The sequence below is a fragment of the Galendromus occidentalis genome, unplaced genomic scaffold (assembly GCF_000255335.2).
Source record: "Galendromus occidentalis unplaced genomic scaffold, Mocc_1.1 scf7180000077477, whole genome shotgun sequence".
Classification (NCBI taxonomy): Eukaryota; Metazoa; Arthropoda; class Arachnida; order Mesostigmata; family Phytoseiidae; genus Galendromus; species Galendromus occidentalis.
This window is the reverse complement of record NW_003805465.1, coordinates 530,682-546,357: the sequence shown is the minus strand read 5'-3', so window position 1 is coordinate 546,357 and position 15,676 is coordinate 530,682.

Sequence of the window (15,676 nt, the reverse complement as noted above, 5' to 3'; positions counted from 1 at the left end):
CGATTAAGGACCGAAGCGATTGGAAGGTCTCGAAGCGACCCACCATCCCGGTGAGCCCACCCCTGACCTGCCAAGCGTCAAACACAGGCTTATGGCCGGTGTCGAGATCGAGGTTCCGCGCTCCGAAATTTGACGGAGCCCTCTGCATTCCATAGTCCCACCAGCTCTCGATTCCCCCGAAACTTCGCTCGGATTCCGCGGCAATGCTGACCGATACACGGGTAGATATCCGATTTGATAGAGGGAGCGTTCTGAGTCCCGCTCTACGCGACGGTAGCTTGAAAAGAAGCGGCATGGGGCTCGGCGGGAGAGGGAACTGGAGGTAGATATTGGACTTTTGCCTCTTACCTCTCGCATCGAGGAAGTGGGGGCTACAAGCGTATTCCCATCTCCACCGATGGCCAGCCGGATAGTAGCTGAATGACTGCTGTAAGAGCCCATCCGGAGAGACGCAGAACGGGTGGGTGGGGTGGCGTGGAAGGAGTCCGCTGATGGTGGGAGCGGTGATCCGGTAGGTGGATCGGTGAGCGAGTGGGAGATCGAGAGGGAGTGTGTGTGTGTTTCTGACGAAGGAACTCACAAATATTGACACAGCAGCACCAAGCCCAGTCACTCTATCGCTCCTTCGTCCGTTTGCTTACAAATACGCACACATTCACCCCGCCCGCACATCACTGAGGAGTAATTCGTGGAGCGCGCCGCTCCCCTACTCCCGAGACCTTGCACCAACGCACCCGTACGCCGCCCGCCCCCTCACCTCGCCTGTCCTCCCAACTCTCAACCCGTCAAACTTCCTCTCGTTGTCCCACTCTATGGCTCCTTGATCCGACTCCTTTGTAACGAGCGAATCGAAGGGTGGCCCGACCTGACTGGACGGCTATTTCACTTTGCAGTCTCGTCGACTCCGAGCGAGCTCCAACCCCAGGGCTAATTCAAACACACGGATTTATTTCCCCCGGAATAATGAGCACTTTGAGTCTGGAACCTCGTAGCGAATCCCTAGGTTAGGGCTTTTGGAAACCCGTCGTTGCACTCCCGAGCTTGACCGATCCCAGCCCTCTGCTCTATCGTGTCATGGGTTCTTTCGGTTTGATCTCTTTCCCAAGTTTTCCCTCATTCCCGGTTGGATTCTTGCTCCCTCTCCGCCGCGGCAGTACTTCTGTCGTAATTTACAACATACCATAAAGGAAAGCGCGCATTACCTGCAGTTGGTCTCTTGCCATGTAGATGGGGCTTCCTGACTGCCGCTTGCTAGCAGCAGATGCCTACCACGACAGAGAAGAGAACGCTGTCAGCAAACAGTGCTACCGGTCAGTGCCGGAGTCGACTTGCGCACCGATGCTCTCCACGGAGGGAGGTCTCCCCTCCAATCGACGCTTGGCCGGCCTAGTTGGTTCGTACGTTTTCTTTTCCCCGAGCCTTGAAGCCAGGCTTCGCTCTCCCACTTCTTTCCCTCCGTTCGTTCTTGCGTTCCTCAACCATAAACGGACCACTCCAGCGTGGAATTAAATCGAGTGCAAAACACGCCTGGACACGTTCCAACAAGACTGGACCCCAAACCGAAGTGACAGCTAGAGCAGCAGGACTGGGGATTTTGTCGTCTGTTCAGTTGAGGACACAGACGAAACGATAACTTGCCTTCGTTTTTCTCTCCGTCTGACTGAACTCCGCGGGGACGGCAGAGAAACCGACAATGCCCAAGGAATGAATCGGGGGAATCAGCTTCGTGAATGAAGAAGAGCAAATTTAGCACGAGCTCCATTCCGCAGGAGAATCTCGCGAATCCAGCAGGGCTGAAAAACGCTTTTATTGGAAGTTTCATCATCGTTATCAGATTCTAGGAACATCGTCCCCCCGGATATTTAGTGCTGAATGCAGCACAATAGAGGAGTCGGCCGAGACAAACTAAATTCGGAAATATCGGCGGGGGGTCTCGATCCTCCCAAGAACGAGAGTAGAGCGTGCTAAGAAGTCTGAGTTTGACACAGGTTTTGGAACAGACCACTGAGCACGGAGCTTCCAACTGGAGCCTCTGACTCGAGTCTGATTATACTCGGTGTCTGTTTTCGGAATGGGCTCAAGGACTATCTTCAGATCGCCTTTGAAATCCTTTGAGATTCGCAGTCTGCGTAGAGGTACATCTCAAGGAGCCCTTGAGCGGGAAGCGCTCCGGCATTCAAAGAAATGATCTCCGTCCGGAGTCGACTCCGTTCGAGAAAGCTCTGAGCTAATGGCCGATAGGTAGCTCACCTGCAGTTTTCTGAAGGAGCAAAGTTGTATCATGAAATGAGCCATTTTATAGATCACTCTAGTTCGGCTATAAAGATTTATTGCTAATTTTCGTTACAGAGAAGCTCTTGCAACTGAACCAAGATCTGCAGCGTCGCCGTCCGCATCACCAAGGATACACCGAAGTCGGGGTTTGAGACGACCGGAGGGGACGACAAGGGTCGCAATGGAGACCAACGGTTTGGTTTAGGCCGCGTTGTCACATCTTTATAGACGCACCTCGTAAAGTGAACGCGCCGTAGCCGTAACTTGTGTGTCAGCATCAGACCGCAAACTCACGAACGTTGGCCGCCGTCGTCGGCTATCGAGTGGACAGAGTCGTTTTTTTTCTTCGCACTTTTTTCCCTATGCTATTTTATATGTGGTATTTTCCTCTGTTGCCGTTCGACCTGCGTACCGCCCACCCGTTTCCTCTCTCACTTCCTTCCAGGACAAGCGTCCGGATAGACGACGGCTGATACGTCTCACTGAAGACTTCACTAACGAGCAAAGCCTAGTAAACATGTTGCTGGCACTGCTGAGGCGTAACGTCGGAGTCCTGCGTCGGCGAATGCCTCCATCGACTGCCCTTCTATCAGGACTAGAGGAACTTCGCCAGCCTTATAGGACCATTTTTCGCCGTCTGAGTTTTTCGCTCTTTCAGGTGAAGTTTCCTCCTAGTCAGTTTAACAGAGGCAGGGAATTCCGGGAGCGAGGTGGAAAAGCCTCCTCGAAATTCCCAATGCGAGTCTGATAACGATCATCCCGTTTTGGCTCCCGACTGACGCCTGAGACTCTATCGTCCTATGGCCCTATCGTCAGCGTCGGGATGCGCATCGCAATCCCCAAGCTACGTAGTAGTATATTCGTTCTGCATCAAGTGTCACCAGAGGAGGGAAAGCGAATGCTCGCGGTGGAAAAAATAAACTCGACCCTGAGTCGAATGGTGAGAGTAGAGAGAGAAAAAAACTCGAGGCAACCGACAAACAGCGAGCTGGAGATCGGATGAGCCCGCGGGATTTCTCCTGCTTTCAGCAGCAGTTCTTCATGGCCGCGCTCGATTCACATAAATATACATGATGGCGGTTGCGCAATGTTTGAAATTCGGGCGCAATTTAAATGCACCCTCGCTCGCTCGCTGGCTGGCTATCCACTCGGAGCTACTGACTGCTTCGGAACCTACTACCGCGACTACCGGAGGGCAGGCAAGCATCTATCTCTCACTCGGTCGCTACAGTCGCTCACTCAATTTCTCTCTATTTTTCGTTGCCTGCTCTCATAAGAACTGTTCGTGAAGCAACTTCCTCCAACCTCAAAGATAAACTCAACATAAATCACCCAGCAGTGTCTCTCTCCGCGTTCCCTCAATCGTTTCTCTCCTCCCATTCCTCGTCGTCGTCGTCGTCGACCGTGAGGTAAGCCAAAGTGAAGTCGGCCTGCTTGAACCGTAGGTGGGTCGAACGAGCGGTCGATCGTTCGTTCCTTCCTCCGCTCAGCGGACAGACCTGTGGCAACTTCTCCTACTGTATTAAGCTGCGATGCCCACGCTCAGCAGTATACCCGTAGCTGGCCAGCCTCCAGGTTTATTAATAACATGGCGAGCCACGAACGTTCGGATGAGACAGATAGCCACCTTGAGGCAGCGATATTATTATTGACCGCTACTCTCGCCCAATATGTCGAATCAATCGCATCCAGAGCCTTCCGAGCTTGCCAACTTTGGCCTGCAAGTCGACTTCGACGTCCTGTTAATTACGGCACGATGTGCGTTGCGCCCGATCGGAGACAATAATTCCGATTCGAATCATTTGATTCTTCTCCCTGAAGAGAACTCGTTTAAAGGGTTCTAGATTGTTCCTTTTCATTGAGACGACGGGGACAGATGCGAGCCGCAGGGGAGACAGGGAAATCTGTTTCATTTCCTTTCCTCGTAGGGCTTCGATTGCTATTCGGGAACTGACAGCGAGCCAGGCCGGAACAGGGGAAGCGGGGGAAAACCGCACTCAACATAGAATTCATTTGATAAAAGCATCTCGCCCTCTCGGGAAGCTCCGGAGCGAATAAAAAATCGAAAGGGAAACCTCTGAAACCCCAACTGGTTTCAGAAAGCTCCTCGGCCTTCCGGTCGGCAGTGAAACGCGAGCGGCCGCAGCCAGCGCGGGAGGAGAACATCCGTGAAGAGGAAAAAACCTCTTAACTGATTGCAGCGGTTCCAGTCGACTTTCGGCCCGGAAAAGACGTGGAAACGGCGAACGAGTCGTACCGCTTAAAAAATCACTTAGGTAATTTTGTCTATTCTCAGTCGATCGGGAGAGTCCGCTCCGTGCGAGGCGTACGGAACCTCCGCACAGGACCATTTTTAATAAAACATGGAATTAGTTCTCTCTGCTCTGCGTCTACTTGCCGGGACTTCCTCGATCTTGTGCGCTTCTGAGCGACTTCTCGAGCATCATCATTTATTCACCGCCTCCGCATCGAGTTCGCAAGCACCATCATTATCTTTCTTCGGCGTTTCCGGGTGAGGAGCTTCTCGCAACGAGCATTTCCATATTCTAGGAATCTCCACCTTTCTCGACTTGCAGGTGGAATTCAATTCCTCCAGAACAACGTCCCCTCTGTCCGCGTGTCCCTGATATCACGGATCCGGGCAATCCACATCCGCTTGACCTTAGCGCAGATTCGCAATGGCATGATTCTTCCGACCTCGTTTCCTTCGCCGGAACTCTATGACGGTTTCGGTCAATCGATTGCGATCCGGAATTAAGATGGGAGAGGATCCGAAGAAGACCCTCAGCGGGGAACGAGTCCGGATCCTGAGCGACCGCAGAGCTTGCGACCTCTCACTTGACTTCTAGCGAACAAAATGTCGAATTATCCGTCGAATCGAATAGTTCCGCAGGGCGAGAAGGCGGCGATGATCCGTGAAATGAGCGATGTCTCCAATCTCGTTCCGTGACGCCTCTCAGCGAGCTGGCCAGTGGGTCGGTCGGCTGGCGGACCTTCCTTCCTGGCTGCCAGCTCGCCAACGTATTCGGCAACCACCTATCAGGAATTTCGGGGGCGGAGAAGGGAAGTGAGGGCGCGAGTGGCGAAGGGGCACGCGAACCTTTCCATGGCCGAGAGTTGACGGTCCCGTTCGCGGGTGGGTGCAGCACGAAACCATTCCGCCCACCCGGTAGCTGAGCGCAATCTGATAGAGTTTTAATAGTTCAGAAGAGACGGAAGGCCGAGGGGAATAAACCTGGTGATCGATTTCCCCTCCTTCCCCAGGTCGCTGGACCCGCCGCGTCCTGCACTCCGCGTATCCCTGATCTGTGGCTTCGGATCGTTCCGCTGAGAGGCACATCCAGGAGAAAACGTTTTTCTCCCGACGAGAAGAATTACGCCGCTGATTTCGAAACTTGGAGATGAATAAATGGTGTCGAGAACTTCTGGCTAAGGCTTCCGAATTGCGACAACACCTCCGCGGAATGCTTCGGCTCCGACTGACTTCCCGTCGCTGAACCGTTTATCTTCTTACATAGAAGTATTTCGCGCGATTTCCACCATTAGAGAACTTGTTTAACTCACTCCGGCCGACGTGGGCTCAACGTAGACTTTAACCGGAGCACAGTAAAGGCCCACAAATCTTTCGGACAGCGGAAAAAACGCGGCTTACAGGCAGAAAGACAAACTGACTGACAAACAGATGGATGGACGAACGAACGCGCTCGGCATACCAACGTTACCACGCTCACCACCGCTGGAAGCGGAAGTAAAAAGAATGAGAGGGACTGAGTGAGCGTCTAGGAGAACAGCAGGCTGCGCACTCCTCTGCGACGAAGGTTTCTTGATGAAGTCAGATTCCATTTTAATGAGAACAGCGAATTCCACAACAGTCAGTGAGCTTCCATCGCTCTCCGCGCCGCTCGTCTTTTTTTTTTTGCTCTCTGGCTCACTCGCCGCTCTCGCGGAACTCTCATGACTCTCATGACCATTTCACCCCACTGTGACTCTTTCGTCCTCTCTAGGCTTCTTCCGTCGATTTGCTACGTTCGTTCGTTCTCTGACCCTCGCTTCATCCAGGTATCTCGGGGTTTCCCATCCGAAATCTACTCGGCTCGCTAGGCTCCCCACAAAGGGAGCTCTCCGGTAACGTTTCCTTCCAGGACGTCGCGCGAAAAACTACCTCTCCGGATCCTCTTGATTTCGTTGAACATTTTCCGTAGTTTAGACCGCAAGTGAAGAATTGTTGTGGAGTGGTACGACAGGACATTATTTTGGTCGAGCAGAAGAAAATTCATACAAAGAGGGACAAAAGCTCCATTGCGTCGCTTGATGCTTAATGGTGGAGAGGATGACTCGGAAGCTACGCGGTGGGGAAACGGTGAAGGCAGAGACAAGAACGACAGGAACGAAACGGGATGCGGGGAAACGTAAAATCCGAGACGAGAGCGCAATCAGACTTTTCGAGCGTCTCCCTTGCGGTTTCCCGCCGTCGAGGTTGGCCAGATTCGAGCCGGGGAAATTGCTGTCGTGAAGACCGCAGAGCCTCTGTATGATTCAAGAACCCCCGGCGGAGGGATCGAAAAGTCAAAACAGTTCCGCGAGGCATGACGTTCGCTGCCTAGCGCCGGGAGATTACTTACCCAAGAGCACCCATCACTCATCCTCGGTGTCTGAACACTCATTTACTAATTATTAGAGGTCGATCTCAGGAAACTGACTTTTCTGGAATAGGGAGCGATAGGAGAGATATTCTCACCTCTCCCGCGTACATTCGTCTTCGAAGCCGTGAGGAGTCTCTGCCAATGTACGATACGCCTCGTGGCGGCAGCAACAGCGAGCTCAGCGTGGAACAAGGTGTCGAGAGAAAGCAAATAAAGGACTGATTTGCATGAAGAGCAGGAGAACGAAGACTAAGAGGACTCGACTCGCTCTCTAACCCTTCGGTGCTCTGCGAGGCGACGATACTGTGCCCGCGCGATAGGCGTGTTAGGTCATCACCGATGAGATTTCCCGTTCGATCGCAGAGATAAACTTTCGAGGGAAAACGGCGGCGTTTCGGATTCGTTTCAGAACATCACTCGTGGTCCTCTCGCCGCCTACAGAGGCCTCAGAGCCGCTTCGTCGAACCGAGGACAAACAGGAATTCAAGTGGTCCTTGCTACCTATTCAAGTGTCAACCTCTGCTTCCGTTTGTTCGTGCTTCCAATCGAGACAGGAGACTCCGCAGCCGTGTGCTGTAGCTTCTTGTCTTGCAAATGTTTCTCCTAGGTCCGGTGTACATGATCTATTTCGTCGAACGGGAAGACGAGCGCGGAAGAGCTAATTGAAGGAAAGACATCGAAAACGACTATAGGTAGCTCCGACGGAACGATCCGCTGTGCCGCGGACGAACCCAGTCGAGTGAGTTGCGTAGAACGCGACAGCGACCGAGGAGCCACTTTAGTCCTGGCATACGAATTTGCATTTTAAGTACGAGCGAACTTGAGTTGCGGGCCTTGACAGCTACACGGATCTCTCATTAGGCGTCACTCAACCTGCGGCGTCGGCGGCACGCCGAACATGCAGCCGTCACGGCGAGCGAGCGTACGTATGCACGATCAAGCGAATACTGAATGAAGCATTCGATGAGTAATTTCCGATGCGACGTCATTGTCACACCTGATTAACGTCAGTCGAATTGGATCTGGTTCAGGAAGTTATTCAGACTCGGCATGGCGGGGCCTCTATCATACCGCGAGCCTGTCACGTACTGCCCGTGTTCGAGCAATTCTCAGGATTCAATTGGATGAACTCCTCGTTCCCGGTTACCCGATTTTCGGTTCCGAGTTAGAGAAACACGTTGCGATTTCGATTTTGGCGTCACATCTGACTGAGTTATTCCTGCGAAGATATGTAGATTGAAGCGAGCTCCTCTGAGAATGGTCCGAACAGCAACAAATGTCGGAGCCTGGACCTCTCCCACCCCCTCCCCCCCGTTCATCACTGGTCGCTCGTGGATGGCGTCAGCGCCGTTACGAACAATTGAACGAGAGAGTGAATGAAAGGATAAATCAAGGAGTAAAAAATAAATGGACGCTTGGTCGAGGGGCGAACGCAGAGCCGGTGGAGGCTTACAAAAAACAAAGTCGTGTAAAAGCTGTAATTGACTCTGCTTGCGGAGCTTCTCCCCGACTCCGGCGGTGGGTGTCGTGGGTACTTCAACTGCTGCACTACCCCTTGTATTCTCAATAGAGTTCAGGGGCTTGAACTCCTTCACATTTCCTCCGTTTTACTCACAGAACCGGGATCTTCTGCTGAGCCTCTCTAATCACCTACCATGTCATATTCTCAGAAACTTCGGGTGATCTCGAAGGAAGACCATTAATACAGCAAGGATGTACCATCGACAATTAGGTCCGATACGAATCCGAAGGGTTCAGCAATATCATGAGAATCTGCCCCGTCCTGTTCGCTTATGCATCTCGCGTCCGCAGAACTTGTATCGACAAGGCGATGAACTGCGGGAAAACACGCGACAGAAGACCCCGAAAGTAACACTTGCGAACTTCCCGAGCCGTGGCACGAGCCTTCGGGACGATGAGCTCCGCTAAGATTAGATTACGGTCATAATGACGATTTCCCTCGACACAAGCGAACAAGTCGCAACTCTCATTCTTGAAGCGTTCATCCCCCGATTCGAAACTTCCTAGATTCGAGAGGGACGACGCGGCGAATAAGTCCGATTGTGGAATCAGCTCTTCGGATCGCCGTGCGTTAGACGACGACTGTCCCGCGTGCCTGCGGTTCCTTGCTCGGCTGCTTGTTGCGACGGAACGCGGCGAGATTTTCCCCACTCGAGTGACTGAGTAGAAAGCTTGTTACCCAATAAAGCCGTCCAGAGAAATGAAGTTAGAGTTACAATTGGCCGATCCTTCCCCACCACGCATCGCATCCTCTCTCATTCGATTCTTGTCTCTTTTTTTCTCGTCCCCGAGAAGTGGAAGAACGCGCAGGGCAGAGCGCGAGTCTCAGCGTCGTGAGTCACTCTTGATTTTCCGGCTGGATGCGCTCGTCGTCGAGTTGTCAAGAGTTCGCAGGAATGAAGCAGAACAAAGAGTTGGGAGGCAAAAAATTAAGTTTCGACCATGACTACATCCTTCCTTACCACCGCATTCCCATCTGCCAGACAATGACAACTTCGAGTTTAGTCCGCTGTCAACGGAGCGGGAATGCATGAAACAGGCTTCACGCGTGCTCTCTATGACCGTGACGAGCGCATAACGCGGCAGAATTCCGTAGTTTTTCTCGCTGCGGCGCGAGAGGATCCTATTGTGCGACTCGGGGAATCCAGTCCCTCATTCTCGCTAAGGAGCGCGATGTACCGTTCTCCTTCTTGGTCGTCGTATCTCGTCATAGACTGGCGTCCCTCTCTCCGAGGATCCTCCTCTCGCGGGTCGAAATCTCAAGGCGGCACCGTCTTGAGTGTTGCCTCGGGCCGAATCGAAGATTGAAGTGGGGACTTCAATCGAATTTTCCACTTTGAAAAAGAAATCAACTGAAAACGCTTGATGCTGGGTTCGGAACATCACGATGTCGATTGCGCACCGCCCAACAGGATCGAATCCAGTGAGAATACTGCGGCTTTCCTGGAGCGAGCGAGTGATTTTCCATCTGAAACGGAATTCTGTCTCTCGAAGAGGTAGACGTTATCTCGCTGTCCAGAGATTCAGCAGTCAACTTCGACGTTGCTCCCTTCCGCAAGAGAATCGAATAATTTTTGAGCTGGGGCATATGCATGCTATCTCGGCTCCCATTACGGATACGGGGTAGGTATGCTACGGGAATTTTAGGGAGTTTTCTCCCAGCAGTTCAAAGTTCGGGAAAAGTATCGGGGGATGAGGAAGCCGTGCAGAGGTGCGCAATCCGAGCCGATGAGCGGCTAAGAAGCAAACATCCTCTCCGAAGATCTGTGCTCTCGACCAAAGTTTCATCAACGGCAGCGGGCGGGCGCCGCGGCCGACCGACTAGCGAACCGGCGGCAGTCAATGAGAAATTCGTTTCGTTGCAAGGTGCTAATTTACTCCTCGGCTCTGTGTGTGATACAGAGGAAGAATCGAAGAGGAAAAACTCAGCCGGCAAGCACACGGACGCGGAGAAGCTGTCCAGGACGAGTGGCGATGGCGTGTTTTTTGAGGCAGAAAATAATCAGGAGCGCTCCTTGCGCTGCTGCTGGAAACGGCAGCGCGGGCGGCTCCTTCTCTTCTCCCGAGAGGAGAAGAGCACTTAATGAATTGAGATAGTGGAATGAGGCTGGCAGCATCTGCCAGGTAGTGAAAACGGACTGAGATTCCTCGAGTCGGGCGTCATTACCACTGCTCAACACTTCGGCTGCTGGCTCATCCTTTCGAGAAGGTTTCGGCGGAATGAAAGAAGAAAAAGTCTCGGAGACGAGGCCAGGCTCGGTAGTCGTTTCGGACTTTTTGCCGCCCGCCCGTTCGTTCGCTCGCTCGCTCGCTCGCTCCTCTATTGTTCTCCCGCTTCCCACCAGGAGTCAACGTTGCGCTCTTGGTGGGCGTTCCGAGTGCGGTGTTGAAAACAACGGAATACCGAAACATTCAAGGAGACAATTACAGAGCGAGATGGAAGGACAAAAAGACTGCGGCGAAGGAAGAGGTAGTTGTGGCCAGGAAATTCAGGGCAATAAGAGACAAAGGAGAAGGAATGATGGAGGGGGCTGGGGGAAGTCGGAGCGGCCGACTGGCTAGAGGGGAAGCGACTTTTCTCCCCGGAGCCGGAGCAGCAGCAGCAACAAACGCAGATCACGTCACAGAGCAAAAAATGTCCAAAGTCTTCGGGGACTGAAACGGCAGTAGGGGAGAAGCCAATCAGTCGCGCAGACAGCGGGCGATTCGCGGGAACGCCGGCGCAGGGCGGAGAGTGAAGAAAGGGGGGACAGAAAAAAAAGAACGACGAACCAAATATACACACGGCGGACCCGGAAGGTGCAGACCGGCCGAACGAACGAACAGTGAGGATTTGGTTTCGTTGATTTTTAAGTTCCACACCAACATCACGGCAGGCGAGGCAGACGCAGCACCGACGAACCGGGAGCCGGAGCTAGACGGAGGGAGCGGGTGCCATCGGAGAGTGGAAGTCGACGACGACGACGAGGACGAGGAGAACGACAAGAAGGAATCGCAGGAACAAGAACACAACGCGGAGACTTCGAATTCAGACCTTGTGCATTGACGATTGGGACGGTGCCTCGGTAGTTTTTAGGTCGGTTGTGCGGCGACGAGTCGGAATACGGCATGTGCTACCGCGAGCGAGCAGCTACATTGACAGAGTGTAGGTGCTCGTCTGCTCCCCCACCGGCTCGGCTGCTTGTCTTTCTTGTGTCTGTTTGTATTTCCGCAAGAACACGTTGACGAATTTGCGATGCCAGACTCGATTCGAGCCGTGTGGTCAGCCCGCGCAGGAGGAGCGACTTCGTCCCGCTCCCGGTGGCTCGGTTGGAGTCAAAAGACACGACTTGAATACGGAACGAAATTAGCGGGTGTTCGTATTCGATCTCTTCTCCCTGCCGATTCCTCTACAGTCATCGGTCAATGAGACCCGGCTAGGGAATAAGTCCCCCGAGGAGCCGGGGATCGAGCGCCGACTTCGGCAAGCATCGCAATCTTGGTATTCTTCTGATTCGTCTCGCTGAAAGTCCCGGGAAAAAAGTATTTACTGAAGGGCACGATCACAAATCGCAGTGACAAGGAACGATAAGACCACCACGAGCGTAGACCAACGATTGCGCGTCCACGGAACACGCTGCTGAGGGAGGGTTCCAGTGGACTCGAGCTCGCATCATCGTCTCTGCAAACTGCGGCCCCAGGGCGGAATCCGTGGGCTTCGGCGTGTTTTTTTCTTTTGGTGTCGTCGTCAATGTTTGCAGGGGAAGGAGGTGATGGTGTCGAAGTCGCCGCGGCGGAAACTCCCTCGTAGACTCCAACGCCGGTTGACTAACGGTTATCTCAGGTGCACTAAAAGCTACGCTCGTCGTCGGCTCTCCGCTTCGCTCCGACTGACCAACGAGCGTCCTAGTCGACAACGATTCCTACAGACATGGCCTTATCAAGCACCACGGCGCGGGAGCTCCCCCTCCCCCCTCACCCCTTGTCGAAGCAGTCGCCGCTACCAAAACAGAGCCGTAAATCAGCCGCGAAGGAGCCGCCGGCGAGGAGCAGGAGGCTACCGAACGAATGGAAACACAGGTTCGCGTATTATGCTGCGATCGTCGTCTCCACAAGCATGTTGGACTCCGAAGCACGACAGCCGACCAGCTTACAGATGGATAGGGACGGAGTTGCTTACGAGATTCTCGTATGTTCTCGTGTCGAATAAACGAGTTAGTGCGTGTGTGTCGTGCATGCGGCGACGCTTGTGCGGCGTCGCACGGCGAGAAGTGCGGCCATGACCGTCGCGTCCACAACCTTCGTCGCCTTCACTGCACTCCGGGGAGTCGTTCAGGGATTACTAAGAGCCCGTCCAGCGAACCACCCGTCCGCCCCCGGAGTCGAACACCTCCGTATCTGGCTCGCGAGTTTCTCAATCACCTTCAGAATCTTCCAGGTCTCCCGATTTCCGAAACGCGGAGCTTCTCGCTTTTCCCCGAACCAACAACGTCTGGTAAAATATTCGACTCAGTCACCAGAGGTGACCCCGCGGCGGCGAACGGAGTCTAATCCAATTCTACCTGGACTTCAAAGATCTCCTGGAGCTGAAGCTTTCGAAGATTCGGTGTCCCACCGAGTGGACTCCTTCGGACCATCATCGACTCTCGTGGGAACTCTCGCAGCGATCTCCACTTACTCGCCCGTCGACCGAGTTGAATTTTCTCGCAGAGCGAGCACCGGGCTGCGAGGCGGGTGTCTTTGTTCCAGACGCGCGAAGTGGCGATGGGAAACCGCAACAAAACTTTTCCCATTTAAAACGTAGGCCGTGGAGAAAGGAGTCACTCTGGCGCACGGGCAGTATATTGTGGTGGATCGACGCCACTTTTCGTTCTTCTCGTTTTTCGCTTTCCTCTGAACCGACCTATCGGAACCATTGCCAACTCTCCCCCGTCAAGAAGATTGGACTCAAAAATCGCTTCGTCCGTGAGCCCGCCGGGCCGACTGGGCAGGCTGCAGGCAACTCCGACTTTGAAAGCAAGCAACCGGTAAAATTCCGATTCGGGAAACCATTGTCATTGGAACGCCTCTCTCGCTTCCCATCCGGATCTTCTTTTCCATTTCCTCCGCGCACCCGTCGCGGAGAGAACTGGACAGTCGGGAGGGGTCTCATGCGAGAGAGCAAGACTCCCGTATCGTCTGGTCGACGACGACGAGGAGCAGCAGCTCTCAAAAGAGGACTCCCCTCCGTTTTTCTTCTTTCTCCGAAAGCTAGAGACACTGGTGCAGAACGTATCGAATCCACCGATCCGTGGGCTTGGAAAGCGAGTGTTGCAGTAGCAGTCGCTGCCGCTTCTGGGCCAACGTCGGCGTCGGATCCAGGATTGGCCTTCGAGGCCTTCTCGCTTGGCCCCTAAGGCGCTATGATGTCCTGAGCACCTGCGAGAGCGACGGCCGGCAGTGGAAAACGGAGCAAGCAAGCAACCAACCAACCAGCACGGGAAAGGAAGAGCTTCTCCATTTCTCGCGCCAGTGGCTCCATTCTCGCGCTCGGCCGGGGAGTTCCGGCGTAGAACAGGATGAAAAACTGCGAAAATTAGGATAGAAGCACTGCAAAAGAGCTTTGCTCGGGAAAAGAGCCTCTTCTGATTCGCTCTGTGCGTTGAGGTCTTCCCTGAACCCGGGAGGTAAATGAATATGCGCGAGGGAAATATTGATACTCTGTTCGGACTGCTTACCCTTCCTGAAGGAAAAGTACAGAGAACCATGTTTGGTCAAATATTTGCTTTTTGCCGACGACATCAAGTTCTACTGTCCCGTACCTGATACCAACGCCTGTCAGCTGCAACAAACTGCCATAGACAACTTTCCATCATGGTGTCGGGATAATTTCATGCAACTCTCGCCCGAGAAAACTGAGGTCTTGGAGCATGGGCAAAACAGTGACGAATATCATCTGGATGGTCTAAGGCTTCCGTCAGCCGGTGTCACTCGAGATCTTGGAGTACTCATGTCACCAAAGTTGGATTTCCGTGCCCATGTTCTCATGGTTGGTAAGTCGTCCTCATGTTCTCATGGTTGTTAAGTCGTGTTCGGTTCTCGTTCATGCTCTCTTTCGCTGCTTCATCATAAGGGAAGCAGAATTCTATATCCGGCTCTACCAGAGCATAGTAATCCCTCAGTTACTACATTGTTCTTCTATTAGGTTCCCCCAACTCAAATATCTCATGAAAGCGCTTGAGGGAGCACAACAATGCTTCATCAGAAGTCTGAAGTTCAGTTTTGGGGCCGATTCGGGTGTCTCTCGCCTGAAGCCGATCTCGGAGCTGCTCGAATACAGTGATATATCTGCCCTCAAACAGATCAAACGTGCAAATCTCCTCGATAGGCTATTCACTACTCGCACGACCAATCTTCGACAAGGGTTGAGCGTCCAGCCTCGGTTCGTCGCGAGGACGACAAATTTTTTCTCGCTCTTCGCTAGGAGAATCTCCCGCCGCCTACGAGACTCCGCATATATTCGTGTTTTCTGTTAAATCCTATGTATAATTCATATATAATATTATATCATGTCCCTTCTGTAATAATGAAGGAGTTATTATTCTTATTAATGTACGAGATCGGAGCGGATGGCCCCGACCACCAGTCTGCGGGCCTTGGACGAGACTGCGGCGGATGAATAAGGAGGAAAGTCAATGCCCGTGGTCTCAGAAACATTTATTCGAAGAAGGGGAAACAAGTCAAAGATTACGAAATCGGGACTTCTACCCAAACCCGTTCCTGGAGGTTTTTGTCTCTTTCTTCATGACTGAGGAAATAGGGAATTCGAGGGCCACCAGTGGCGCTCAGCCGCCGCGCCGCCAGCTCAGAAACCGGCGACCGACGCCATTCGATCTCACAGCCCTATGATTTTCAGCGCTTCGAGAGCGAATCTGTCTCCCGGAGTCTCGACGAAAGCTGCGGCGGCGTCGTCGACAACTGAGACCGAGACGACGGTCCCCGCGAACGTCTCGATAGCCATTCATCTGCCGATCTCAAAGAGTAAAAGCGATCAGTGCTCCAAAGAGTTAGCAGTCTATTCGACTGCTGCGACCGGAGCCGCAGGGAAATTGGGCGTCGGCCTCTGCAGGGGCAATAGACCATTACCGCTGGGGGACCTGGGTACAATTAGGATGGGCCTATGGGCATGTGGGTGAGCCCGCTTGCTTGTCTGACGGCCCGCTTGCGCTGCCTATCTCGGAGTGTTGGTTCTCCTCTAGAGACCTTGCTCACATATGCTC